General features: G+C 39.8%; 1 long non-coding RNA gene across 1 annotated transcript; it reads right to left on the reverse strand.

Annotated features, from left to right (window-relative positions):
- Window positions 1–1492: 1492 nt before the first annotated feature.
- LOC120756225 (uncharacterized) lies at window positions 1493–27457 on the reverse strand. Its single transcript, XR_005702062.1, has 4 exons — window positions 27101–27457; window positions 25163–25271; window positions 24573–24740; window positions 1493–2216 (listed from the first exon to the last, which is right to left on the reverse strand). It is a non-coding gene; the product is annotated as an uncharacterized LOC120756225 (long non-coding RNA).
- Window positions 27458–27998: the final 541 nt, after the last annotated feature.

Consider the following 27998-nt stretch of genomic DNA (forward strand, 5'->3'; position numbering starts at 1 on the left):
CAGTTACAATGCAGTTACACTTTACCAAAGCAAGACAAAGAGCCATGCACATGCGAACAAATATGTGGAAACTAAAGGATTTTGTAGAACCTAATAGAAATCAAATTTTTTTTTTATTATTACAGACTAATTTGATAGATTATCAAATACACAGGATGAAAATGATGCCCTGACACAGTCTTAGTAAGAACAGAATTCTAGTTTCTTAACCTGCTCCTTTAATGGAGAAATCAAGAAGTCCCAGGGTTAGATGTGGATGAATCGTTTTATGTATACAAGCCTTTTGAATTAAGTCTTCCTTAATTTACATCCATAACTTCAACTTTGAGTTGCTTCCCTTAGGGATATAGATTTAGGTTTGGAAGTATCTGCTTGCATTAGTTCAAGTGAGTGCTGCCTGGAAAGCAACATGACAATCCCAGAGGAAAAAACATCATCCACTGAGTAGTCCCAACTGTGGTGTAGGTGTGGGAACTCATGTGCACTTGTGGGCTTCAAAGACAGCATTTTCCTTCAATTCAGACTTCACCAGCTCACAGTCTCTCCATGATCTCTTCCTTAGAATGGACAAAAAGGGAAGTGCCATCAGACAGAGCCCAATTTCAAGTCAAAACAAAGTAGTTCCCTCAGAGAACTGTGTCACACAAGAATTAGCCTATGTAAACCACTCATGAGCTTCCTCTCTTTCTCATTAAAATTAAACCTACCTCTTCACTCTGAATTCCCATCTTAAATAACTTCCTCATCATTATTTCCACCATTTTCACTTTGCAGTTCTTACGGCATTGACTTATTTGGCCGCCCATCATGCCCAGGTGCAAGAGCTTCTCTGTTGTACTGATGAAATGCCACTGGTGGTAGCCTGCCAGCGAAACAGAATAGAGCAAGCCTTTAAAATAATTCCTGGGACACTTCCAGGGATGAAGTGGCATTTTATGGCTCTTTTTCCTGATATTACCTACAAGCCTATAGATTGTCACGATTTTTCAGTAAAACCATTTGGGACTGGAAAATAAACTGAGACCCCAGTTGCTCATCCCTCTAGAAAAATGAACAGTTCTGCTGTCTGAGTTGACTTCAATGGAGTTTAGCCAGACAGAGAGATTAAAAGGCTTTTATTCCTCTGCTAATAGTTCTGTCCACTTCTACCTTCTTACTGCTTGAAGAAGCATTGAACTGGCTCTCACAGTGGTAGATTAGAGCTAATGAAAGAAATGGAGAAAAAATAAAAAGGTTAAACAAGCAACAACTGGAAAATATAATTGTATTGATAATGAAAATAATTATGTTAGTAATTCTACCTTGCACTGCTTTGTCACATTTTGTATTATCAACTTTACCTACACTTTAATCGGATTAATGATATCATCTACATATTTTAAATGCCAAAAAGACTTTAATAAAATAGTCCCAGAGGAACTAATTGGTGGGGAAAAAACCATCCACAGTTCATAGAACTACCAGAATACACTAAAGGCACAAATGGAAATACACACTCAAGAGAGAAGCAAGGCAAATGAGTTAAGAAAACCAATTCCTTTTACAGAGGGAAATACATTTTTTAATGAACTGCAAATCTAAGTATTTCTAATCTTCTACAGCCTTTGTTGTCAAAGAGATCAGGTTCTGAAATCATGTCTGCTTTGCATTACAAATGCAAACAGTGCTTTCCAATAGAGTTAGTGCCAGACAGCTCAGCTTCTCCTCTAGTCCTTGAGTATCCTCAGTGGAGGTGCCCATGAGAAAATCGAGGGTCACGCTTCCTGGGCATGGCTTGAGGAGGGACTGCAGCGCAGCCGAGGCCAGGCACTTCTCCCACAGCTTAGTCTCAATAGCTGAAGCGGCATTTTCTTGCAGATAAAAACACATCTGAATTACACAAGCAGAATGAGGGAGCACTTTTAGAGGGAGCAACAAATGAAAGAGTAGTCCAAAGTGTCCAGGGCTTGTGGTGAGAGAGGAGGAGTTCTGTTCATAGTAAACACTGGATTTATTGAAATTAATCCAAATCACTTGTGTGGGGAAATGAGTTTTAAATTATGTTCCCAGAAACCTTCCCTAAAGGTTTCAAATGGCTTTTTCAAAGGAAATGACTTGACTTTGAATTTTCTTCCTAAAATCATTTGGTGTCAGATTTAGCTACTCATTATGTATGAAATTCAAGATAAGGAGGTCAGCTTCTGGTGCATGCCTCTCTGCAGCAGCAAGCGGGGTTCCTGAAAAGAAATAGAGCTTTATTAGAAGCATGGAAATTTAGCTTTTTGCTGATGGAAACATAAAAATATATAGGATGTACTTTCAAAAACAAAGACATTCAAAGCTCCTTTTGCCTTTGTCATTAAAAACATTGTGCCAGATTCATAAAAATCCATTTAAGTTTATGCTTCCTACATTACTAAAAAGAAATAGTAGTTCTAAGCTTTATCCCATGGGAGCTTACATAAAAGAGAAATTTGACTTTGCCAGAGTAGCATTCTGCTTCTCTGCATAATGCATTCAGTTCAGCTGCTCTTTCTCCTGGCAGTCAACATATGCAATAGTGTTTATGCAAGTTTGACCTTCCTGTTCTTCCCTGTCTCATTTCTGTTTGCATGAGCACTGTGAGCTGATAAAATGAAGTGCATTTTTAAGGTCTCTCTATTTTGAAAAGCCTTGAAAAGAAGACATCTCTTTCTCTGACACAAAGCTGTTAAAATAGACCAGACATATTCCTTCCCGGTACAATCATAAACCAACAGTTAAAGCTATTTGTTTGTTCTTCACGTGGGTGAATAGAATCCAGTACACTTGTGCTGTGCCCATCAAAGCCTCCCTGAAGCACCAAGTAAGTTAATCAACCTGCCCTCCCTGCCAGCTGGATAAGTGACAGCTCTGGGTGGACCCTAAACCTTGAACATTTTAAGGACAACACTTACCATAAACCCCTACAAAATTATAACCAAGGTTGGCTTGCTAATTTTTCTTCTTTCCCTCTTTAAAAGAAGAAAATAGTTGCTCTGAACACACCATGCCCTCACATGTTTAGCCACCCTGTGGTTCATTTGATTTTAATCTCATTTGATTTTATCAGGGTTTCAAATTACTTTTTTTCTTTAATCTACACCTGAATGTCCCATTCCCCTACTAATGTTACTCCTGTTAATTAACCCAAAATTTAGAATTAATTAATTTCCACCAACTAACATTACTGTAATACTGGCTTCACAGCTCTCTTTTCAAAAGCATGTTCAGTGCAACTCAATTAAATTAGCTAAATGAATAGTAGTTTTTGTTTTTTTGTTTTTAACTTTTGAGACAAAAATCAGCTGATAATCAGTTATGAAAGGAAAAGCCCAGATGTGGCCTTTCTAAAAATCAACATGAAATTATGAGAAAGGTTTAATTTCCATGTTCACATAAGTATAGTTAAATGTTAATGTTTCCTAAAGATAAAAATACATTGAAAAATGATCACTTTCCTTGCAGAGTGACTCAGGACTATAGGGATTGGGCCATTTGATCAAATCAGCTGGTTTTCAAACTGTGTCCTTTTTTTAAAATATATTTTGAAGATGGATGGAATAGTCAATACTAAAAAAATACAGGACATTACGAATGTCAAGGCCAGTTTTTCCTAACTGGAGAATATTGGTTTAATTGAACCTCCAAACCCAGCAGTGCTAGTTTCTTGACACTGTCAGTTATGGGAACAAACTGTCAGTAGCTTATGGCTTTGCCACATTTTAGCATCATATTTTCCATAAGCTTTACATATACCAACAAAACCCCTTCTGTCAGTTATCAGGAAGATTCTGGGGAGAGAGCTCATAGGTTAATATGTAAAACAAGTAATTTAAACCTGCTTAATTGGGAAATTTAATATCCCAGTAGTTTGGCAAGTGAACTTAAAATATTGTGACCTGAAAAAAGAAAAACCACAAACAGAAAAGCCAACCAACCACCAACAAATGACTCTGAGGGCATTTAGTAGATTTTTCATCCACGGAGAGTCAGGGTGGTGCAGCAAATAAGGCACTGAGGTCACACAATGAATGAGAAAGATTTAAAAACCTGTATTAAATAGCTTGCTACAGAGTGGGTGTAGGGCATGAGAAGAAAGGTCAAGAGCAGGAAAGAAGGCAGGAATCTGGTGGAAGAATAAAGCAAATTGATTTCAATAGTGAGTTAAATGGATGCAGTGATAATTTTGATGTTCCCTAAACTCTTAGTAAATTCATTTTACATTATTTTCTTTGAACAATCGTAATGATGTCAGCAATGCTATTTTCTGTTCCACAGATTTGCTTTGTACAAGAAACACATTATATGGAGGCAATTTTTAACAAATAGGTCAAAGAAAGTATATTAAAATAGTTAGAATCAACAAATGCTGTAGTTATATTGTACTTCGGGAATAATAAATCACTCTTGGAAATGCTTCAGCATATATATTTTATTTTTTCACCTCATGAATTTACTGTTCTTGCAGCACTCTGCTCACCAGGTTTTCATTGTTAACACAAAGTGTGAATAGGAAATAAAAAAGATAAAAAAGCATAGCTGAATTATTCATGCTAATGATTTCACATCTAAACATTATGTGAAAAACACTAACTATGCGTTAAAATAAAAGGTATCTTGACTTACTAAATGATTCTGAGAATGCTTCACCTGTGAAAAGGTTTTCTGTACATATTACTTGATGCAACATGCTTGAATATTGCAAAAGTTTAATTCCAAGGTCTTGGGTATTGGAAGGCATTGGCAAGCAGTGGGTTTGCGTTTATATTCTCGTAGGAGATGTGGACAGCCATGCAGAGAACCTTTAAGAGAAGACAGCCTAATGACAGGTAATCTGAATCTCCCCTGGGCATTTTTGGGAAAGTTATAAATCCATGGAAAGAACTGGAAAGTACTTGCTTGGAGGACCTGGCACAAGGTAGTGATTTAAAGGACCTGCACTTAAAAATCCAGTCTGGGGCCCAGCCTCATAAGTACATGACCCACCTGAACCTGCATGAAACAAAACATGTGGATTTTAGCACCAGCATGGCAGCTTCACATGAATGATCTTAATAACATCTGCGAAAAAGCTCATTCTAATTCTCATTGCAGCTGGGAGCTTAAAAGATGAGTGGGCTTAGAGCATAAAATCACCTCCAGAGAGGATGTCTGTGTACAGCAGAGAGCATTTTTGTGGGGTTTTTATATTTGTCCAGACCTCTGTGTTTCTTTTAACACAGCTCTTTCTACAGAAAAAGACATCCCTGCTCTGTTAGTGGTGGTGATCAAAATGTCCTGCAAGTGCAGTCTTGCTCCCTGTTCCCAGTTCTTGAGGGAGGTGGGTGCAATAGTATGAAGATGAAACTAATGAGGGGGTCCCTCCAGGTGGGACTTTGGTGTCTGTATTGCACCACAGCTCCTCACCAGCTCTTTCATACCATGCTGTCAGGAGGCTGAAGTGCTATCACTGTTCTGATGGCATCTGGAACTAAAGCAACACCACAGACTCAGGGCTGAAATGGTGCAATGCTGGTTCCGTGGTCTCCTCTCTTTCATCTTCTTTCCCTTTGCTGAATCCTGGAGAACAGCTCATATGGTGTCTTTGGGCTCTTAGCAAAATGCTGTAGCTGAGCTATTTTCAGCCTCAAAAAAAAATTTACATTTTCAATGACAAATTTAAACTAATTGCTGGTTTTGCTGTTGCTTCAGAGTCTTGTTTTGTGTTTGATCAGTTCAAATATTTATTTGTGAGTGCCACTCAGGAAGCAATTTAGCCCATCATCTCTTCTACGGCTGAGTGCCACAAATGTGGTTTTAAGCCAGAGGTTATCACCACAGAGTAAGTAACAAGCACAAGTGGTGATTTGGCTCGGGCTGAGCTCTTCCTGGGATGCTGGCTCTTGCTCAAGGAGCAATAGTTTGGCATGCCATGAGAAGGGCAGCCTTATCTTACAACTGCGGGACAGAGACAGTACTTAGAACTCTACCTCTGTTTCAGGCCTGGAGAATGACTAACCTCCAGGTACAGGCACAGAACTGAGATGATTACAGGCTTCTCATTTCGGTAGATAAAACTGAGTTTTACAGCTCATGTGGAATGGGAGAAGAGGGAAGTAAGGACTGGAAGAAAATTCAGATTTAAAACAAGGCTTTGGTTAAAGGATAAGTTATACTTTAAGTGAGTGGCTGATTCTTCTGCTGTCTTAACATTTGAGTCATCCTCCCTTGCAGACCACCACAGACCTTTCTGGGAACTTTGCTGGACGTGTATGTGGGCCTCGTGTTTGTGTGGTGTTTGGATCCATGCTCAAGAGCAAACCTTCAGCCTTTTAAGCAATTAGACTACAGCTATGTTCCTGTGTGCTAAAACCTGGAGGCTGTTTTCCTCTAGTTGTTACTCAAACAGGCTGCCTCTCCTAGCTCTGGGAGCTTTCCTTGGTGAGAAAAATCTGAAAGGAAAATAAACTTGGTACTTAGCTCGCACACAAGGCTAAAGGACAGCAGGAGACCAATGCATAGCCACCTCACTGGAAAAATAAAGTAATACCATTTGAACAACAGCAACCTCTATAGGCTCCCCTAATTTATGGGAGATACATATATATGTGCCATTCGAGTCCGGAAAAAAATTCCTTCACTCTGAAGTAGGAAGAATTTAGCTCTTGCAGTGAAAAATACCATCAATTTTGTTGTGATTGAAAATGAAAGAACATTTCCTCTTTATGTTTCATTTTGATCTTCTTTGTTGTTATTGTTTTTTAATAAAAGGTTCAACGTGCATGAAAAGAAAAGAAACAAGACCTGAATTTTAGTCCTTTTTTCCTGCTAGGTTTAAAAGTTAAAAATAATTAAATTTCCTCAGAAAGATTCCAGTCCTTTTTTTCTTTGCCGCATTGTATAGAGCGAAAGCAAAAGAAATCCTGAGTGAAACATCTCGACTTAAAATTTGCACATGTAATTAGAAAGCTATGATTTTATTTTATTTTATTTATTTATATATATATATATATATTTTTTTTTTTATTTTTTTTTTAATTTCAGCATCACAAAGCAAGATGTATACAGATTGTATCTGACATGAGAGAGACTAAAATGAGGCAGGCCTCACTGGGGCTTCCCATTCAACAGTGTAGGAGAGGAAACAGAGGTGACTTCGGAGCTGCAGGCAATGTCATGCTGTAGGAGAGCAGTTCCATGGCAGCAGCTTGACTGCACCTGTGACAAAATGCAGAGCACAGGGTTGCTTTGCTAGAGAAGGGATCAATAATTCAGACTTTGATTACTTAAAAATAATATAGGAGGGGGAAAAATATAGAGGGGGGCAAAAAGAAGGTGAAAACACTGAAATTTGGAGAATTTTTCTGTGGCAGGACAGGAATGAATTTTGCCCAGCAACGGAGGCAGTGACTATACCATCCTGCAGCATGAGGGTGAGGTTCATGTAATCATCATGACCCAGATTTCTCTTTCAGAGCCTGGGTTTCATGTTCTCCCCAGAACTATCTATAACATGCCAAATGTATAGTTAGATATAGGCAGTACCACCAGGAGTGCCCAAGGTACTTCTGCTGCAGCCTCAGTTCTGAGGAAGCATCCTGGGGCTGGGAAAGCCATGCTGCAGGAGCTGTAGAGCAGACAAAAGACACATCAGAGATACTCAGTAAATATGTATTGAAGTAGCAGATCAGATCTTCTAGTTGTAGATCAGAAGCCTGAAGGCCTTTTGAACTCCAAAAGGAGAAAATAAGAGATGCTCTGTGATGTTTGCCACTCCTGCTTTTCTGGAGAAACACTGATCTCAATGCACACTGAGCCAGTGCAATCTCATGTTATAAATGATCTACTCATGTAGGGCTCTGAGTGCAAGTCCACATTTGGGAAAGACAGAAAGTGAGGCTTTGGTTATTCATAAAACTCTAAGGAATCTTTACAGACAAGGCCTGCAGGACTTTGGCCCAGGCAAAGCTGAGCACATCTGTTCAGTCCCTCTGGAGCTGGGACTCAGCTCTATTTGGGATGAATGGAAAGCGATTAGTATTTTCATATCATCTTAAGTCAGGTGCTCAGAATTGATGCATGTTTGTCTGGGGACTCATATTCCTTGATAGAAGTTATTTTAACGAGGAAGAAAAGACAAAAATTTGGTGAGGCTTAATTATTTGCCAAATAATTTGTTTACTTTCAGATGTGTGCTATAACCTTTGCAGTAGGTGCATATGAGAACATGACATTTTGGATTAAGAGGAGCATCATTTGGTTTAGCTGAAATGCCTCTTGGCAGGCAGTGAAATGAGTGGCTGCATATTTACATGCAAAATGTCATTTATATAAATCAAATCTTGAACACAAATACCTGGAGATATTGTTTTCCTGTTTGCAAAAGTTCATCATGATATTTTGTCTGTTCTTGATTGTAAGGCATGAATTAATCATTGGAACAGCATTCAGGAGTCATAGACAGCCACTGCTCCTATCTTGGGCAGCAGGTAGAGAAGTGGCAAAATCCGTTCCCCAAGCCAAGGATTTTAAGATTTTATGCCAGAATGTCCACTGTGTGAGGATGTCTTGCAGAGCAGAATCCTATGCACACAGGGACCCTAAACTGAAAAGAAGCTAGTTAATACCTTAAAAAATAGCTGATCACTCTTGAGAGCTTAAAACAGAAAAGGGGGGAAAAAAGGAATATCTTAAGTGAAAGAATGTGATATAAGAAATAATTAAGTACAGTGCTACTTAAATTCCTCACCTGAGATTAGACCCTCTGCTGTGATCTGTTCTGTACAAATCTCTTAGGTTTAACACAGAGGGAAAGAGACAGGAGATTTGAATCAGAGAAGGAGTAAAAAGTGGATGCTTGAAGGTGAAGCTGGTAGCCTGGTGTTGCCAAATTGTGAATTTTTAGTGGATTGGACTCCACTGACTCTGTTAGTTGACTCTGGACCTTTGACTTGATGCCTGCTCACTCTGAAAATGTTTTAGTGCTGTTATTTGAGGAACATTCCATATGGATTACGCACCTATGATAGCAACTTCCCTCAGTTTAGCAGAATCTGAAATTAATGTCTTCTTCATGTGAACGTTTCAGGTTTTGTTTCTCCCTGAGTCATTCATTGAAAATGGACTCCACCAAAGTACTGTGCACTGCTGAACACAGCAAGGCACAGAACAGGATCTCTTTTGCCTTATGTCTGTAGTTTGGAAAGTCACCTGCAGGTTTCAGAGACAAACTACAGTTGAAATTTGTGGTCATCCCTAATATAAATATAAGCCCTTTCAGATGACCATTGTAACACTTTTCTATCCCAGATAGTATCAAAGGGAGGAAAACAATCCTTTGGAATTCATTCTAAATGGAACTGACTACTAAACTGTTATCAGGAAACAGAAAAATTGGCTTTCCCCTTCCATGGAGGCTCCTCTGAACTGCCCAAAAATAAGGTGGAATAAAATATTTTTGTTTCAAAGTCTCTAGAAGTGACTGCAGTAAAAGGGGCTTGATCTGTGGAACTATGTCCTCCTTTCAGTCTGAAATGTCTCAGGTGCTCAGATGTTTTCAGCCCAAGTTGGAGGCATTATCCTCCTAAAAATTGCTTCCTGTGAAATACTCACCAATTTCAAACGGAATCCAAAAGCAACAGGAGTTGTTTAATCCTCCCTGTCTCCTTAATGAGGAAAAATGGAGAACTGGGACGCATTAGAACAGGTGGAGAAGGGTTACTACAATCTTAATTTCCATTCTCTGAGAAAGCCCACAGGCCTGATATGAGTGAGTTTCAATTGAATTTCCACGGTGGAGTCAGTTTTTATTTTATCCATCTGACATACGGAGAGATTGTCTTGTCATGGTCGTTTCAGTCACAGACATCCACTCTTCACTCTGCTCCATTTGGTTTCACAAAATGTCTAGTTTCTGCAGGAAGGCTGGTTTTGCTTTTATTTCTCGAGCTGAATTTCCTCTTGCTGCCTTAAACAATTTTACTTGGAGAAGCTGGGCACACAGGGGTAAGGGATCCCTCACTTTGCAGGATGCCTTCTTCGTACAAAATATTCAAATCTGAGACTAGGTGATTTTTATGACATTTTTACATCCTTTTTTGTGTGCTTGTTCTGTTAGCTACAATGTGAATTTATCAGCAGATTTGAGATCTCCCCATGCTTTGCTTTATGGGGAAAAGGATTCGCTTTCACTGACCCATCTGACACAGCTGGGAAAAAGAAAAGTGTTTGCTTGGGCCCATCACCTCTTTTCAGATCTGAAAAATAATTTACATGCTTTCAGGAAGAATCCTAACTATGCAGCTGTCTCTTATCACACGCTGTTCCCAGCTTCAGAACGTATGAACAAATGTATTTGGAGTGATGAATAATAAATAATCTTTATCTCAACACACTCTTTTCGTCCACAAAGTCTCGAGACACTTCACAAAAAGTAATCAACTTCCTATAAAGAACAAGGACCAATGTGTTGCCACCTCCACAAGGGGAAGTGGCAAATCAAATATACACAGGCACTCTATGGAGTACAGATACAGACTCTCACGCAGAGCGCTTGTGCATTGAAGCATGCATAAAAGATAGGAAGAGGTTTTCAGGGTTTTTCCTCATATCCACAGGCACTTGTCTGTTGATGAAAAGTGGAAATGAAAGATAACCAAGAACAAAGGTTGCATTATCATGATTTCTAAACTGAAGTCTTAATTAGATTTAAAAAAACACAGTAACCCATATTTTTCAAAAATAGAGTGGGACTGACCAGCTTGGAATTTGCCCAGAACACTAATTTTGAGACACTCAGCCATTGGGAAACCACCCAGTCCCTGTAAAGTATCTACATTTCTCAATATTAAAAAGCACAGGAGCTGTAGGAGGGCAGGGAGCCTCTCAGGCCAGATTCTGAGCATTTGTTAAGTGTCAGCTCAGTAGCCCACACACAGGAATCTCCTGAAAGTGTTACTGCACTGCAGCCCCATATCCTTGTCTTACAGATTTTCCTTTGAGCTTTATTGTGCAGCTCCTTATGTCATTGGGGCAGCTGATGTGAGTTGGGTTGAAGGTGGAACCCTTTGTGCCCTGTGGCTGGGGACTTTGGCTCTCTACACACCCCAGCCTGGTTTTACACAACACGATTGCCACCATGGCAGAGTTTTAGAAAAAAAATGCTGTTAAGTTGTGAGAAAACCTAGGAGCTGAAGCCACACAGGCTAAGAAAAGCAAAACAATACGCTCAAGAGTCTTTGCTGAGATGGGGTTACTTAAAGCTCAGCGATTCAAGAGGAAAACAGTGACGAGAAAAGCTGTAAAATCCTAGGGAAAGAAAAGCAAAGAACAGGAAGACAGCAAACCTGCAACATCCAAGATCAGCCTACACCAAGGAGCAGAGGCAGACCCTTCCCTCACTTGACTTATGACTGCCTGTTCAGCAGAGACTCACCCAGAATCAAAAGAATATTTGTGTGGCTGTGTAGCATAGTAGTCCCAGCTACCCACTGCATGTATTCACTAATAAATAAATGTTGTGGACTCTGAGGTTGTTTTTCTTGCTTGTTAACTCAAGAGGTACCCAAGCAAAAGCAACCCAGAGGTGAAAGGCTAAGGGAGAAATGATCCTTTGCAAGAGGGAAATCTATTTCCATCCCTCTTCCTCTCCTTAATTCCCTAGTAGCCATTTTCTTTAGGAATCCCAGACTATCAACAAGCTCTGTGTTCATGGCAGCTGAAGAGAAGAAAGTAGATACATTCATCAAGCCTTTTCTCTCACCCTCCCCTTGGCTAAAGGAGCAGGAAAAAAGAACAGACAGAGGTAAGGAATCCAGCAAGATGAGGTAATTCAGAGTAGAAGTAAAAATTAGTATTACTGTGGTGGTTGTGGAGGCTCAGAGTCTGCTTGTGCTGGTCCAAATAGACTAGAGCTATATTTCTGTTTCTGAAAGGAAAAGCAGGAAGCAGTCTAAAACCAGTGTTCCCTGAAGAAGGAAAGCAAATGCTTTTGTCCACTTCTAGATGTTCTTCCCACCAGAAATTCAGTAGTGCTGTATGATTTCCGTTTAACCCGGGCAGTACGAGCTCAGGCATTTGTTCTCATCACCTACATGCTTCCAGTTGCCCAAGTCGGAAGGAACTGCATTAACAGGGCTGTGGAGAAAGCCTGTGCTTGAGAGAACTGCCACCAGTACCTTCTGCAGTACAGACCTATTCTGATCCACGTTAGCTGTGAAACCTGGCTGACAGCCCAAACTGGTAATCCTTCAAGCAATGCAGATTTTCTGGTTCAAAGTAAGTGTTCCTTTCTTCCCATTTTCATGCTTTAAAAGTCTCCCTTTTTAAATCGGGGTTAAATCACAAATGAACAAATGCTAATAGAAAAGTTCACACGCAAAACCCCTGCTGTGTATTTACCTATGTAAATAACATGTAATTTTCACTATTTAATTACTGTTTCATGTCCCATTTCCTGCTGTAGTCTATATTTAAATTGCATATTTACCTCTATCTACGTTCTCATAATGTGTCTTGATATGAATATTCATGCCACCATTGAGTGGTTGATTACTTCTGTGCTAACCTTGAAAACACTTCCCTTGCAACACAGCAAACACCCGGGTGCTGTGGTTATATAACAGCAAAGAAAAGAAAACACAGTAAATAAAGCTCAGGCTGTTGGGGATCAGACCATATTCTCCTTTGTTTTTTCCTCAGCAGGTATTTTTTTACTCTTCTTATAAATTAAGCCGTGTTACTTCTGACTACAGTTTGCTGAATTATAACTCTGGAGACTGGATTTCCATAGAAAAGGAGTGGTGCAAGTAATAGGCAGTGCAGAACCTCTGCCCATGGCACAGCCTTTTCAGATGGGAGAGAAAAGCAGTTTCTCTTGCAGCTGGGTGCACATTTCTTTCTAATCATGTGAAATTTGAAAGAGCGTTCTTATTGTTCTAAATTAGAAAACAATCTGGAGGAGTTATCTGAGGACAAAAGAAGGGAGCAATTCCAACAGAATTAAGCCTTATGAAGTAACATGGAACCAGTCTGAATCTGGACTTACATCCATTATGACTGGTTTCTATCATGAAACTTTGATGTTCAACTTCTATTTCAAAACAAAGGCTTTTTTCTCTTTTTAGGCAAACAGAACAATTTAATTTGGAAAATGAACGGAGAGACATTTTTTCAACACTTCTCTGTTTCATAATTCAAGATATAGGGAGAGAAGCAGGTTAATTTTCCCTGATTTCTTTTGCACTTTAATCCCTAGGATGGCCTGTCTCCCCCACACTGAATATGGAGAAAGTCTGGAGTCTCTCTGAGCCTGTCAAAAACACAGCCAGGTGTTTCCTGGGCTGGGTGACTCTGCATATCCAGGACGATTACTTGTGACAGAAAGACAGGTTTGCAGGTGGTGAGAAAGGGAATTACCTTATGACAATGTCATATTCACTCAGTCTGTCACTGTTCTAGCCCTCACTTACCTCCTTCTGAGCGAAACCTGCACACCTCAGTTTCCCCATCCTGCTCAGTTAATCTCCTTGAGGCTGGTTTAAAGATGCCTCCAAAGACGCTGCTGCTCACCCTTGGAGCACTGAGCTCACAGCCAGGTAATCTGTCCTGCATTTTTGTTTGAGAAGAACACATTGCTTTAGCCTACACTGCTTATACCTTCACCTCTAGGAGTGTCTTCTAAGTATCTTCACACCTAAGACATCATTCCCTGACAACTTGGCAGTTATGACTCAGTGACTTCAGAGATTTCCAGCCTCCAGAAGAGTGAAAACCGGTCTGAGGTATGAATTTACTTCTGAGAGAAGCCAGGGGGTGTCTCCTACTGAGACACGATTTCGTTTCTTGGCCTCTGCTGCTTTATCATGCACTATGGAGTGGCGAAGGAAGTGAGTTACAGCTGCGGAGATAATGCAAAAAGTTTAGGCTGATATGGATCTTCAGCTAATTAACGTGCAGGGATTGAGAGTTTTCTCAGCTCTGATGTCTCTCCTCTTTGCTGTCTCCATTTCTGCCTGTAGAAGGCTCTGGATCCGCCCAGTGATGCAGCCCCACAGAGGCTGAATATATTCATTCACATTAAGAATACAAGTGGACACAATCAACATGGCAAGATTTTGATATGGCAGCCTTTCTCCTGGGTCCTTGTCATCAGATTTGTTACAGCACTGGCTAAGGACCAGGCTAAAATAGTGTCCCACTATTCCACACACACAGGTTTTGTGGAAGGAAGGGTGGACAAATGTGCCCTCACCCTCAGTGCCCATTGTTGAAAAGCGGATCTTAACTTCATTCTAGGTGAGAGCATTCTTTCCTGAGGACTTTTTCTTTCCTACACAATACTTTTAAAAGAGTTCTACTGGGACATAAAAATGTAAAAATACAATTGCCAAAGTTACTAAATTAGATCATTGTTACATAACATGCTGTCATTTTTTTTAATCTATGCAGGCTGCATCTTGCTCTTTTACACAGTTCAAAGTTGAGATGGACAAACTTTAGGTAGCTCAATAAGGAACAGCAGGAAGCTATAAGATCCCATAACTGGTCTGAGCTTTAAATAAGTTTCATCTTTAATGATCCTGTTCTGCCTCTAAATAAACTGAAAAATGACTAGAATCGAAAGCTTATTTAGGAAGTTGCCATAGTAACAATTAACTACCTCTAAGCCCTTCAGCTTTATTTTATCTTTTTTCACTGAGGTGCCCTAAATTACTTGAATCCTGAATTGCTACAGTAATATATCCATGTCTTTGAACTAAATGACACGGTTTTGCTAGAACCCTCATTATGTGAATATTGATTGAATTTCTAATTGGGAGTAGACATCATCTTGCTGACAGCACCACTGCAAGAAGCCATGTAAGACCAAGGAAGATTAACAGAAAAAACAGAAAAAAAAATAAGAATGTTATTTCTCTAGGGAAGCAGCTGAGATCATCAAACTGGGGAAACACTGAATGAAGTAGAATTAACTTTAATGATTGAGTTTATATGGACAACAAGCCTCCTCCAGATGCAGTGCTGTTTGTTTCCTCTTATACTCTATTAAATAAAAAAAAAGTCAGAGGAACCCAAAGAGACTGATTTTGACCTGTGAATTAAATAATTATTCATTGCAATGCAAAGGGCCTATTAACCCTAATTATTCTAATTTAGGTGCATTTTCCACTCACTTTGTACTGACATGAGCAGTCCTGATATTATAAATTGTTTCGTGAAATGTTGTGCCCCATATTTTCCTTTATTAATTTGTCTGTTGTCACTTGACTTTACCCACAAAAGACAAAGCATTTACCCCCTATTTCTTAGATGAGGCTCAAGTCTGTAGCATCAACACACACTGCTATTCTCCTAACTGTTCTGCATTCACATATTTCAAATCACTCCTGCTTGTTTTCTGCATAGCCCTTATTTATTTATTGTTCCAGAAAAGGAGTTCATTTTCACCTTGTGGTTTTTTTTTTTTTTTTTTACCATAAAGACAGTATGTTTCCCAAGTGAAAGTGGGAAAACAACACTTATCCATGGCAATTTTCAAAAAGGAAGTAGTCCTTCTTACATCAGATAACTGTGAGCAGTGACTGATAAAAATTGAACTTTAAAGGAAGTGGAGGAAAATAATTCCCAGTCTCACTTGGTATGCCTTTACTAATGTCAGTCTTAAGGCAACAAGGAAAAAGCAGATGACTTTATTATTGCTTTGATGAAAACAATATTAATCTGGATTACCCTGAAACCTCTTCTGGGGTTTAATAATCACTTTAACTGCAGATAGCTTAAGAGGAATGGCTCAATGCTGCTTTCGTATTATTTTCTCCATGTCTGAAAAGAATCTCTGCAAGTCTGCTGAATGCCTTTTTGATAATAAAAGAACAATATCCTGAAGCAAAAATGTTAGCTTCATTCCTGTGTCTGACAGGAAGAAACACAATCATGCAATGCAAATAAAATCTGGAACAAAAGGGTAAGATGTGGTCATTTCTGAACCAGAGAAAATGATTCAGCAGACAGAGATTTTTTTTGTCTGCACTGCAGTTCTCAGAATTTTCATAATTTACATGACTAAGAGATGTTTGGCTGCTCAACCTTGTAATTCACAGGGAAATAGCATGTGGCTGTTTAGACTGTTATATTGACCTTGGAGAGCTTCCTGTACATATTTTTCTTTTTCCTGTTCTTACTTTTCTCCTGCAAAAATGCCTATTGCTATCACATAAAGCAAAATAGCAGCGACACCAGTCTTCAGAACATTCTATAGCATGAGTAGATCCACGCACTGCTCTCACTCGGCATAGCACAGGACAGTCACACGGCTGAATGAGCGGAGCTTCCAGCCACACCTACACTGGGTCTTGAAAGGTGCAAATTTGAACACTACAGAAAGGTGTCTATCACCCTCACCTATTCCAGCCAAATCACCCTGCTCCCTGTTAATTAGCTACTGGTTTCTGTCTCCTCTTAGTATTTTGTTAAATTTTTTCTAACGGCCTGCTAGGACGGGGTAGCTGGAGGTGGCTGACTTGAATTACAGGTACGATGGATGAGTGGAAGAGGGAGAGCCACTGGGGCCAGGGACAGTGTCAGTGTGGCACTGGCTGTGGCATTACTCTCTGACTAGCAGCAGGCTGCCTTGCTGACAAGGGGTTGAACTGGGCTGGCAAGGCCAGAGAGCACAAGCGCTGTCTCCTCAGCGGGTGCTCAAGGAAACATGCTCCTGGAAGTGGCTCTGAGCAGGCTGACCCCACGTCAGCCAGCAGGTGAGGGAGTGCCCACACACTCAGCAGCACTGGGACAAACATCACTTCCACAGGCAATTTCTGTGAGTTCAAATCAGAAGGGACCAGCTGAAGGGCAGCAGTAATACGCACTACACCTATTCAGCAGCCATGTTCAGACCCGGTTTCTGATAGCACCTCCCCTTCTCCCTGTTTTTCTTCCCAGGATGGACATGCTGTGTTGTCTGAAAACATCTCACTTTGGAAGAACTTCTTGCTATAGGCACTGACCTCACAAGAACCCACCACACCTTCGGGTTTTTTGGCCCTGGTTCCTGATGCCTCCTGGTGCTCTGTCCTCCTTCTCCTCTGCCCTTCTGGCTCGATGGAAGGGCTGTGTGCCAGTCCTTTCCTCTGAGACCTGTGTGGCAGCAGAACAGAGAAGCAGCACAGCCCCAGAGACTGCCCACACCTCTTTTTCAAGGAAGAAAAAAAGCCTCTCCTGCCTTTCCTGGACAAGTTTCGTGTGGCCTCCACAATGTGCCCCTCGCCACACGTGATGCTCAGCACAGAAGCTGAATGTACAAACAGAACACACGCCTTTTTTTATACATATGCTTCATTCGTTCGGCCTGTTTGATTCAGACACATTGATTCACGCATTTGCTTCCCTTGGAGATATTAATACCAGCTCATACATACAGAATGAGAGAAGAAGTAGCAATAGCATTGAAATTGGCCTGTAACAGATGTTAGTGAAGATAGTTATGGTTTCTGCCTGGCATACATCTTTGTTTCTTGGGTGATGTGAGTAGTAGAGAAATAGAGGAGAAAGAGAGAGGAGGACTGTAAACCTGAGGTATATGTCTGGAATCAAAACAATTCTGTACATTCATTGCTTCTGTGTGGTAAGGACACATCTTAAAACTATGAATTACACTGTGAACCTGAGGAGAAAAAGCTATACCTTTGATTTCTTGCAGAAATGTGCTGAGGTTTTTATACAGTGAGCAGTAAGCAGAGAGTGCTTTCAAAAGTAACTGGCCTCAGTTACAAAAGGAACCAACTGTTAAGAGTCCAGCTGGAGCCTGGTGCTGGAGGGCAAAATGCTCAGTAAAAACCTAGTTTCTATCTTCAGTGAAAATAGTCCATTTTAGACAAATGCACAAGTATTTTCCTATGCTATTTGTGAAAGCACATTTGCATACTACCAAGGAAAGCATTTATACTTACTAGAGATGAGTTAGGCAGTAAATAATATCAATTGTCAAAAATCAAAAGCGATGGTTGGGATCACTGACGTATAGACTTCCTTTCTCTTTTTTCCTTACCCCGTGCTGCCACTACTTCTGCAGTTCTCAAATCCCAAAATAATGGGATAATACCATAAACAGGTGCCTGGTATCTACGCTACAAAGATATTTTTGCTCTGTAAGTTCAGTTATGAATGGCCAATGTATGTGAGCCTTGTGAGCAAGTTTCTCTCCAATGTGATTTTGCAACCTCTTTAAAAAATGAAGTATTACAGTGGGAATAGAATATTAATGATACATGAAAACTTTGGGCACAGATTCAATAGGACACTTCTTAGATTTGGGCTATATGCCCCTTCCTGTTCAAAATGTATTCATTCAGACATATGCTTCAAGATCATAAAATTCAGAAGGAATTTAAAACCCGCCAAAACACTTTCCTAAGAATTCTTTGGGAGTATCCTGCTGAAGACTCTCAAAATAAAAATGCCTGGCTGTCACTTTTTGTGGTATTTGTAGGTTCACATCCCTCAAGACATTCTACAAGGTGTCCCACTAAAGTCCATAGCTTTTGGAGCAGAACTTTTGTAACCAAGTGTTTAAGAACATTTTTAACATTAATGACAGGTCTCACAGGAATCAAAGGCATCTCAAATATTAAAAATTGCTGACAGGATATAGGCATTAATAGGTGCTTAAGAGCTTTGCTATGTCCAAATATGAGTGTGAGGAATTGTGTTGCTTATAGGACAGAGGAAATTTGTTTTCATAGAAATTTGCTTGGAAATGGACTTTTTAAATAGAGCTCCTGGGCTGAATCAGTAAGTATTTGACTTGGTGCATAGAACTTTGTACTTTGAGAGGGTACTTAATCTACTTTTAACACCCAGGAATTCCAGTATTTGAACGGCCATTGTGCAAACTGCAGCCCACTGCTTTAGCTCAGAGCTTGCAGCTCAGCACGCTGACGCGGAGATAACGCGCTGCTCACACGTACGTCTCCATCACTTACCTGCATTTCCAAAGGCATCCCCAGCTGAAGCACATTATCATGCTGTGCTCATGAGTTAATGATCAGAGCTAGATTTGAAGGAGTCACTCCCACTTAGGCACAGCCTGGAGCGTTTCTTCAAAAATTCATTATAAGGATCTGCACGCCATTTTCCATGTGCTTTGAATCAAGGCTTGCACATCTGAGCTCATCTCAGATCAGGGTCAAATAATCTTGAGATGCTGACATTGTATCCCTGTGCACACTGCACGAGTAGCTTAGTAATTTCTTGTTCATATTTTCACATATATATATTTCTATTCACATCCCTAGTGACTATGTAGATATTGGGCTAGATAGATTATCAGACTCACCTGGGAGGACATGATTTATGCTGGTATGGAAAGCCTTCCTACAAGGCAACAGTTGTTCCCAGGACTTTACAGATATTATTCTCAAAAAGATGCTCCCTGGGGAATGTTATTTTCCATACTGCTTTGCATGGTAAACCCCACTGTCTGTTACAGGCAGGAAAGAAGCTCAAGGAAGAGAGTTAAAACTGATCCACGATGGACTTGATGGATTATCTTCTTTTTTTTAATGGCTTTCCTCCACAGTGGATGCTACCAACTTCAATTTAATTCAGTATTCTAGTTTTCATTCTCTTAATTACACAAAGATAGGAAATAAATGCTTCCCAGTGAATCAATTGAGTATATTGGGACTTAAAAAACACCTGTTGCTAAATATACATAAATAGTAAGTCAAAACTGATATAAGTCCGCAGAAAAAATATAGTGGCAAGATACTGTTTTTAACTACATAACAAACCAGATCCTAAATCACATTTGTACCTTTAGTTGTCTTAGACTGCATTAAGGGAAGAGTTTGGAGACAGAAAGTTTCTCTCTTTTCCTGTTCTACCTCCCACAATTCTCTGTATTGGTGAATGACCCTTTATAACTTGGAACTTAGACTAACAGCTGTGTGGCAGATAATCACTTGAAGAGGAAATGGAGGGTGGCAAATTTTCTAGAACAACAAAGGTAAAAAGATTTCCAGCTCACCACACTCATGAGATCCTTATACTGTAACTGGGAATCTTGGAAAAGGTAAAAAAAAATCCAAAGCTGAGCCTTACTGTAGTTTCTGCTGAAAGGTAACTAATTTAATTAAAAAAAAAAAATCAAAAATCACGTAGTGTTTACATTCAGCGTTGCTTAGCTAAGAACCCCTTTACAGACACTCCTTTCTGGTGTTGCCTTGCAAGGATATTATGGTTGCTATTGGAAGAAGTCAGGCAAAATTCTGCTGTTCAGTCTATTGCAGTTGATAATTGCTCCTTTATTTATAAACAATAATTATCTTAATGTGCAAATATATTCATTGTGGACTTCTCTCACCCCTCCTATTCATACTCCTTAGTGTCAAATACAGCTCTCAATTACGTTTCTAAGTCTCCCTGTTATAGAGCACTCCAGTTTCCTCTTGTTAAATTTGATTTTGGCAAGCTGACTGTACTTCAGACTCGTGCTCCTTTTGATGTCGTACACTCTACAAAATGGACCATTCAATAACGTTTGGGTTTAGAAGGTTTCGCAGTTTGCACAAAGTAATCCAGACAGAACAAAGAAGTAACCATCCAGAATTCTGATGGCACACCATGAGTGGATTTTCCCCTGTGGGGAGGTTCATATTTCATACAAATTCAGAGGTTCCAGTAGTATTTGAGGTATCAGCAAATCAGACTATGCCAAAAATCAATCAATTTCACCGTGAGTGACAACAGAACTGGAAGCAGCTTCCATAAGGCAGAGAAATTGAAGAAAAAAACAGGGGTGAGATAATGTTAATTGGATCCTTGACACATTACCATTTCCTGCTGAGCCAAGTTTCAGATAAGACATTTGCATGTGGATAAAATATGATAAGCTAGTTTTGGATGAGTTATACAGAAATTACGTTTCCTCATCTACCTACATATCATTACACTTTACCATTAAAAACACTCGGTCTAGATGTATCTACAATTTAAATATTTGAGAGCTTACTACAGATTGAAGTGCTACATAGACTAAGATTTCTCACCTCTACCATAAGCTTCTTGAGGAACCTGAAGAAGGGGCTGTTAAAAATTACAGTGAGTTGTGTCAGTGTGTGAAGACATCTATGTACAATATTAAATACATCTCTGAAGTGCATCTTCTCCTACCTAGAGAAATTCAGTGGTGAGAGGGAAGGGAACCTCATGAAAAATCATTCAGAGGATCTGATGCTGGATGAGAATCAAAGGAATCACTGGAGATCAGTGCAATCATTTGTAAAAGATAACCACTTTCTGTGAATAATTGTAACTTTGGAGAAACACTACATGCGTTATAGATCAACGAGAACTTGTGTTCTGAACAGTAAGGACAATGAAGGTCAGGGTGTGATTGCTTTCTGATCCACCTCATCCTGTAAACAGTGGGCCTGGAGGGCTCTTCTGCTCAAATTCTTTGGAAATGAGTCCATGGATTTATAGGGGCATGGATCCTAACTGAAGTAGGATTTTTGTTCTTAGTGTATGAAAGCATGAACGTCCAGAGAATGTTACTTGGACATCCCACTGCCTACTGGTTTCAATGCAGCAGACTAGAAAAAAATATTTTGAGGGCATCAAGGGCAAAAGTGAGATCAGGACCTATTATATATTATGGGGCGTCACGTATTAAATCACAGCCTCCTTGAATCTCTTAAGACAAAACTCAAACTCTTGTTTGACAAAATCTTTATCTTTTCCCCCTCAACTTTATTATCCCCATTCTCCTCATATAGCCCGGTGGTGAAATGAAATATGATGGAATGACTAGAAGACTGATCCAGACAAGTGAAAAAATCAAATCCAGAGCACTGCTTTTTAAATTATGAGAGCTTTAGAACACTTTATGCAAGAAGATGCAAAAGAGATTATTTGGTTCTTGGCTTTTCAGCCATTTCCAAGATGAATATTATCCTCAAAACTTTGCTCCAACTCAGCCTCAATTCATAAACTTGTTCAGGGCACTGACAGGTGAAACACTCTGGCCTCTCTTCTGTATTAAGTACAGTTTGGTATCATACAGTCCCATTTTGGTCTTAAAAACTATTAATACGTTCTCAACCAAGTGCAACAACTCTTTATACAAAACGGGCATCTCTGTTGCCTTTATTCTCTTGGCAATGGGTACTGTTAGCTGCAAATTAGTTTAGCAAATGAAGAATCTAGAAGACTGACACATTAGTCCTTTTTGGACTTCTCTGTGTTAATTCTGAGAGACTGCCCTCTAGCCAGCCCTTGCATTTCGTTTGCTACATCTTGCATATAAATATTTTACTGTGCTCCAGTATAAAAGTTTGATAGAATTTGAACTGAGGAAGCATGGATGAGACAAGGCTATTCAAGCCTATCATTATAAAATAAAAATGTTTTTTATCTTGGCTCTCTTACTCGAGCAGTTGGGAAGAAAGTGTATTTGGTGCTCTGAGTTTTGCAGGGAGAGAGGTTTTGTATTCTCATATTAATAATGAAACACATATTTGGATATTAAGGAAGATTGTTAAACTGTTCTGAGCCATAACGTTAAAAAGTCATACCTTCAGAGCATCTTTGCACTAAGACTGAAGTGTTTAGAGGGCAGGCTTTTGTATAAAATTATACTAATTTACTGAATGTCTCTGTGATAAGATTTCTCGCATTTCACAGTGAGCAGAATAGTGGAAGGAGATAGAAAAGAAGGTTTAGAAATAAATTAGTTATGAAATTCTGGGTATTTTTGTTGATAGAAAGGAAACAAATTATGACCTCGTAGGTAGATAAATATAATCCAAGCTTGAAAGTATGGATTACTGAACTGAAAAATTGTATCTCCTTGACTATAATTGCATAGTCCCTAAAAATAGCAAAAAGTGTATTTGGAGTGTGGCGTTCCAAGAGCTTGAAAATTAACGACGAAGAAGTGATGTAATTTGGGACCAATATGTTTCAAGATATCAAAATGTGAGACATGTCAGGATTTTTCTAAATAGAAACTGAGCAATGCTGCCCACCTTGCAGTTACCATCTCTAAAATAGCCAATGCTATAAATAGCAATACAAGTTTATGTGCTGTCTCTCCCTTTTAGTAGAAGTTTTAATGCATTGGCCTTGACACCGTACCCATACTTCTGTCACTTAACTTTGTTTTTCCCATTTCCAGAAACAAGATGCCTCTACTGCAAAATTTGCCCATAATAATCCCTTAAACCGGGGGTGTTTTTTTATCCTAAGAGAGAACTTTAAAAATTCAAGTCACTATACTTCCCAAACTGCTCAATGCTGTTAACATTCTCCTTTTAGCTTTGCATCATATACAATAAGCATTTCATTTGCCTAATGAAAAACATATTTAAACTAATGAGTACACAGTGTTTTTATTTACATATGCAATTAAAATTTACCACTATTAATAGCTGACAGAGGGGAAGAGAAAATGTGATTTATTCCAGTAAGTGCACACTCTTTCAAGAGGACAGCACTTCACAGGCAGTTTTAAAATTGCCAGCGGTGCGGAAAACCCCAAAATTCTGGGGTCTCCTAGTCCCTGTGGTGCATTTCTGAAGATGAAGCCATCAGCTCTCGTGAGGTGCACTAGGGTTAACCATCCCCAAGTCCCATTTCTCCCGCATTTCTTTCCGGGAGGAACGCACAGGTGGGTGTGCTCTCCCAGCAGGACCCGTGCTGAGGTTTATTCTGTGAGGGCAGATCTGTGGGCACCACTCAGGCCGGGCACTCCTCAGAGCCTGGCAGGAGCTCTGCTAGGAAAGGGAGTGTGCTGCTCTGCAGGGTCTGCAGGAGAGGAGGATAACACCAAATGGGCACAGAGTGAGGCAGGAGAGGCAGGGTGCTGAGAAACCTGGAGATGGGGCTGCCTGCAGCAGGCAGCGGCTGTCTGACACTGACACAGAGGTGGGCACAGTGAAATGAGATTAATCAAAAGGAGTCAGAGATACTGGGATCTTTAGCCCACCTCATTCTGCATAGAAACAGAGTTCAAAGACAAGCATCAGACATCAGCTATCACAGCATGGACAAACGTGGCAAAGGGTGCTAAATCTTCCACCTTTTTGCCGTTATCTCTCACAGATGTTGCAGAGCCTGCCAGGGGAAAGCAGATTTCTGCTTCGAGCTGCACCTTGTGCAAATATGCTCCTGCTGAACAGTGCTGTTACTACAGCACACTCTGTTCTGGCAAGTGAGAATTTTATCAGCAGCACTATAAAGGCACTCAGATTCAATCCATCCTTATTGATATGCATTTTTCTAAACATTTTGTGAATGGTGTAATCAGGGCTAGGACATTGAAAATATTATTAATATACATTAAAATAATCTTACTGCAGTTTTGCAAGCAGCAGTAATTTTGCTTTGATTTGAAACTTTGGGTTGAGTTTCCAATTTTTTAATTTAAAGGAGGACATATGAAGAGATAGCAGAGAATAGATGAAGCTTTAATAACAATACATGTACTGAACAGTAGGATTTTTTTTTTTTTTTTTAACTGGCATTCTTGATCAAAACCTTTTCAAGTGAAAAGAGAAAGCACAGTTGAAAAATCGTGACTACAGAAGCATTACCTGCTTATGGCAGCTGAATGTTGGTTCCCTTGCAGATGGCTGGCTGCAGTCACTCCATATTTATGGGATGTGCTCCTGTGTGCAGTGGGAAAAGGGCTGGCAGTGCTGGCACCAGGGCTGATCGAAGTGATCATCTCTGCTTTGCTTACACAGACAGACACTCCCATGCTGCAATGCAAAAATGGGTTGAAAGGCTGAAAGGATGTGGAAAGTCCAAGTCGTAATGTCTAAAGATGGGCTGTTACTGCAGTGACCTTTCCAGGTGAACAGCATTGAGAAAAGGCTAACACACTGAGAGATGCATCTGCAGCTCTGAGGCAGAGGTGATTAATGACATTAGGGATAGTGCTGCACTCACAGTCTCGGTGCAAATAGCTGGACATAAGCCTGCTGACCGCTCCAGACCCTTAGCTGGACCACACAGCACAAACACACCGTGTGGGTGCAGATTTAGTGCCTGTGACGCTGCTGCGTCTCCAGATGGGGCTGTTACAAATGCAGCCGCACACGGTGTGGAAATTTGCAGGAATTTGTGCAGAAACTTGTCAGTTGTGGAGTTCTTTTTAAGAGCTGAATCAGTTATTTACTACCTGTGTTGTGCTGACGCTCAGCTCCCAGGTGCTGTTGCTGTTTACAGCATGCAAGGAAACAAAAGGAATATCCAATATCAAAAGGAGATTCACTTCTGAGTTACACAGGCTGTAAGGAAACAGGAGAACGATAGAAAATAGGCAAGCAAATCTGTAAACACACACCAAAGGAATCATGTGCATTATAAAATCAATGCTCTCATTCACAGTGCCAGAAGACAGATTCAGAGCCTACACTTAGGTAACAACGTCTTCCTTTCTTCTTCTTCTCCTCTCTTTTTTATTCACGGCCGTAATGTGTGCATTGGGGGGAGAATAATTGAGAGGGTGGCTATGTAAAAATACTGTTCTGTGTAAAAGGTGCTGTAAATCTCTGATTTGTCTCTTTCCAATTATGCAGTACCATGAAGCATGAGCGGGGTTGTCAGCGCAACAGAGTCAATATTGCTGTGAAAGACTAAATTGTATTCTTTTCCACCTTCTGCTACATTAACAAATTTGCTTGCTAAGTTTTTGATTCTAGGACATTTACAGTTTGCAATAGCTGATGATGATGCATGAAGCAGAAAGAATATGTTGATTTCTAAACGGGATTCAGTTGTTACAGTAGGCATATGTTGAAATTATTATTTCCAAACTCTAAGGATTCATAGTGTAGTTCCTTAACTATATTAATTATGGAATGCCAAGTTATTTCAAGAGAGTTAATTTTCTAACTAATTGCTGCATTACAAGTGTGGTTATTAGATAGTTCTAGAATCTCTTGCTCCTTCCCCTGGCAATTAATTAGTATTTCAAAATTAAATAAATTGTGATGTTATGGTTAAATGACTCAGGTTCTAGATGGCTGTAGGTGATACAGCTACAGTGCCTTAAGTTCTACTGATAGTCTGAGCTCTCAGGAGAAACATTAAAGAGCAGCTCAGTACATGGTTTATGCCTAATGATCATTGAGTGCCATTAAAACATATATGGACTGGTTTGAAGAAATACATCTTATGAATTAGTACAAAATGGCTTTCAAAGAGAAAAGATCTACTCAGTATATAAGTTACAGCCCTGCCCTTCCTTTTCTTTAGGCTTATGGATTCTTGTTAGGGTTTCCCCCCCTCACCCCAGAAATTCGTGCCTTTAAAATTCAGCATAGTTTCACAAGACTCATTTCCAGAACCGCATGTAAAATGTATTGCTGAAACGGAAGGATATTGCACACAAAAATAAACTGGCCAAATAATGTAGCTGCTCTGAATTATTCACAGCTATCTAGCAAGCATTGTTTGCAATAGAGCAACTAAGTAAACAGGATGGGAAATGAGTTTTGGCATGATTCTAGGAATTAGCATTCTCCATTTCTATGGTAACATTGATAAAAAGTTGTTACTAATAATAATGAAATACACGCAGAATAAAAATGAGGAAGCTAAATAGAAGGCATCTATTGTAAGCTTAAGTGTTTTTCTCTTTTTGCTGGGAAACACATGTACGAGCTTGCACACATCTCAACTTTGGTACAGCGCACACTATTGCATACATTATTAGCTCAGTTTGCCAGCAAGTAAAGACAGATGTTTGATGAATACATATGTGACCTAGGATAGCTGTAGGAAGACTGTTAACACAGAAAAGCCTACAAAGAGATTGTGTTTGTTTCACAGGCATTTTGTAGAATCACAGATTCATTACCAACTACTAATGAATACATTAAAATTTTGGCAGTTTTTCTCTGACAAGAATGCCCAATGATAAAAATACACAGAAGAAACTTTCTTAGCTGAGAAAATTTCCCAAACACATTTATAGCCTTAGGTAGAAAATAATTTTCTTTACTGCCAGCTACTGATATAATGGATTATATAATTCTTATCAGTACACATATACATATTTATATTTTTTATTGTTTTATAGATCTGCATCCAGAAAAAAATAATTTTGCCTTACCAGGGTTTTGCAAATCTCAGAGCTGCAGTGGAAGGAAAATAACAAAAAAACACAATGCAAATTTTACTATCCCTTCCCTTAGCAGAAAACTTGTGAAGGTTCCTGATGATACAGAGGAGAGAAGTCTGATCCCATCATCAAATAAATCAAAATCCATTATAGGGAAATAAAGAAGAGCAGGAGGGATGAAGAATTATAAAACCTCATCTGCATGTTAAGCTTTGCCTCAAATACAATCTGAATGTGCAGCAAAGCTCTACCAGCTTTACATAAGCAGGGCTTCTCATTCATTTTCACAGGGTTCTGTATTTTTAAGTTCCAGAGAGAAGGAAAAAACACTGAAAGTTGTCAAATATATTCAGCTCCTGGGTGGAACTGAATGCCTGATCTGAAAGACAGATTTAGCAAGTTTTCCGGGGCACATTCAAAAAATACAAATAATTTAGAGAACGTGTGTGGGAGATGAAGCATCTATGTGAACCAGCAGCAGCAAGAGCAGCTGGGGAAAGCATTGTCTGTATCATTTGGAGAAAAGAGTAATACTGCATATATGCCAGGGGAGGTATAAACATCTTTCTGCCGAAGTAAAATACATTTGGATCGAAGATACAGTGTGAAACACGACAAAAGCTGCTGAAAGCAGCTCCAGCCAGTGCTGCTGAATGTGTGTGTGTCAGCCTGTGCTCCTCAGGTGCCCACTGCACCTCCCTGTGCTGGCTTGTGCTTTTGCTTCTCCTCCTTTGGGGGCCAGACCCTGACTGTCACCTTCAATAGACTCAGGTCTATAGCAGGGCCCGCACTTGCGCTCTGGAAAATGGAGTTTGGAAACTCTGCCCACAGTAATGTTTTGTTTGATAGACTTAATCAGGCCTAGAAACAGGAGGCTCCTTTGAGAGTT

Source organism: Hirundo rustica, chromosome 8 (genome assembly GCF_015227805.2).
Source record: "Hirundo rustica isolate bHirRus1 chromosome 8, bHirRus1.pri.v3, whole genome shotgun sequence".
Classification (NCBI taxonomy): domain Eukaryota; kingdom Metazoa; phylum Chordata; class Aves; order Passeriformes; family Hirundinidae; genus Hirundo; species Hirundo rustica.